Consider the following 2302-nt stretch of genomic DNA (forward strand, 5'->3'; position numbering starts at 1 on the left):
GCACTTCTCTACCAATAGGTGAACACTTTTAGATAAACATAAGTTCAAACAAAAATAAGGAAAAATTATATTGTCAACATTGGGACTTCTTTGGAATTTTGAGACTATAGTTGATTGGCATTCATTGTTCATGAACAAACTTATCACTGAAAATATAAACTGATAAGAGAATGATTTCAATTGAGCCTCTGATTACTGTCAGCATGATGGAGTTAGCCAAAAACTCCTGAAAAATGCGACCATAAATTTTTTTTTCTTTTTTTTCGTCTTTTTGCCATTTCTAGGGCCGCTCCTATGGCATATGGAAGTTCCCAGGCTAGGGGTCGAATCGGTGCTGTAGCTGCCAGCCTACGCCAGAGCCACAGCAAGGCAGGATCTGAGCTGCGTCTGTGACCTACACCACAGCTCACGGCAACACCAGATCCTTAACCCACTGAAGCAAGGCCAGGGATCGAACCTGCAACCTCATGGTTCCTAGTCAGATTCATTAACCACTGAGCCACGACAGGAACTCCCCAATGACCGTAAAATTATGATTTCAGATTCTGTCACTGCAGAGCAGGAAGAATAAAGAAATTCCTGAAGATACTAAATACCAATTTTTTTTAACGTTTTAATTTTGTTATTTATCATGTTTCTTTTTAATGTTATAACTGGAGGGGGTTATTTTATTTTATTTTTTATTAATAATATGGAACGCTTCACGAATTTGCGTGTCATCCTTGCGCAGGGGCCATGCTAATCTTCTCTGTATCGTTCCAATTTTAGTATATGTGCTGCCGAAGCGAGCACTAAATACCAAATTTTTGAACTTCAGGTTAGAGAAAAAGCTGATGTCTGCCACTTTGTTGACATGGGACATATTCTTAGGTATTCTGTTGCATTAATTTGATTGTTTACAAGTTAAAAAAATAACACCAAATAGTCACAGCTCTAACAAGATAGTTAAGGGGTCCAGAGTTAAGGAAGCGTAGATTGGAGTAGACATTATTTTTTTAATATATATCGCTTTTTAGGGCCATACCCGTGGCATATGGAAGTTCCCAGGCTAGGGAGGGGTTGAATTGGAGCTACAGCCTATGGCCACAGCCACAGTAATGCCAGATCTGAGCCCTTTTGGTGACCTACACCACAGCTCATGTCAATGCCAGATCCTTAATCGACTGAGCGAAACCAGGGATAAAACGTGTATCTTCATGGATACTAGTCGGGTTGGTTACTGCTGAGCCACAGTGGGAACTCCCTGGTGTAGGCAGTCTCTATAAATATTTAGTCTCCAAGGCTAGGGAGAAACTCATATATTTTAAATATAATTTTGGCAGATTTGAGAGATCCCATGGAATGGTTTTGCTATGTTTTGATTGAAATGAATTCTATGTGCCTCTTAGCTAATTTCAAAACTGACATTCACCCTTAAATAACAAAACTTTGTCAGAATTTAGAATATTTTTTAAAAGTAATGTAGAATGCTACATCAATTTAGGAAAGATGTAACAGAGACATTAATATATTAAAAAAGCAGTTTGGAAAATTTTTCAGACACACACACACACACACACGTGTTTGTATTCCAGGAACACTAAATTGGAATAAAGGCATTTTTATATGTGATCCTATAATTTTTTTTATTGTACCCATTCAACAGATATATTTCCCACAAACGTCCTAGGTCTGCAATGAGCAAGTCACCTGCATATTTTTAAAGATGGAGTTCTGGTCCTAAAGGAGTCTCAGATGCATAAACATGGAACCCCAAGCCGCAGGCTATGTTCCAAGTGGCAAGGGCTATCACAGAAGTAAACACAGATGGGGGATAGAGGAACCCAGAGGGGCTGGAGGTTTTCTGGGCCAGGTGTTGTGAGAGAGACAAGGGCTGTAGAGGAGGGAATCTGGCAGGGCCCAAGAGACTTGTGCCAAATGGCAGAGAAACACCACAGCCACAATTTTTATTCAGCCAGATAATGTCTTTAACCAGCTTTGCCAGAAGCACCTTTTCGATGGTTCAGCCACGCCCCAGAGAAAGAAAGTCCTACGTCTGGTTTATGGGGAGTGAATAGGAAAAGCCCATCAACGCTTAGCAGCCAGACACCCTTTTTAGCAAGCATGCAAGTCTGGAGCCTCACTGCCCAACAAGAGGCAGTGGGGCATGACAGAAGGAGAGACCAAAATACTGAAATAGCTCTGTCCTTCATGCCTTTTTCTGCATCTTCGTTTAAAAGAAAAATGTAAACTGAAGTCTCTCCAAACACAAATTCAACTCAGCCATCCATGACTCCCTGCTGCATGCTGAATTTGCTAATAA

At 40.5% G+C, this 2302-nt stretch overlaps 1 non-coding gene across 1 annotated transcript; it reads right to left on the minus strand.

Annotated features, from left to right (window-relative positions):
• Positions 1 to 685: 685 nt before the first annotated feature.
• On the minus strand, positions 686 to 792 carry LOC125131899 (U6 spliceosomal RNA). The gene has a single exon (XR_007136074.1). It is a non-coding gene; the product is annotated as a U6 spliceosomal RNA (small nuclear RNA).
• Between the last annotated feature and the right edge of the window lie 1510 nt (positions 793 to 2302).

The sequence above is a fragment of the Phacochoerus africanus genome, chromosome 7, assembly GCF_016906955.1.
Source record: "Phacochoerus africanus isolate WHEZ1 chromosome 7, ROS_Pafr_v1, whole genome shotgun sequence".
In the NCBI taxonomy this organism is placed as follows: domain Eukaryota; kingdom Metazoa; phylum Chordata; class Mammalia; order Artiodactyla; family Suidae; genus Phacochoerus; species Phacochoerus africanus.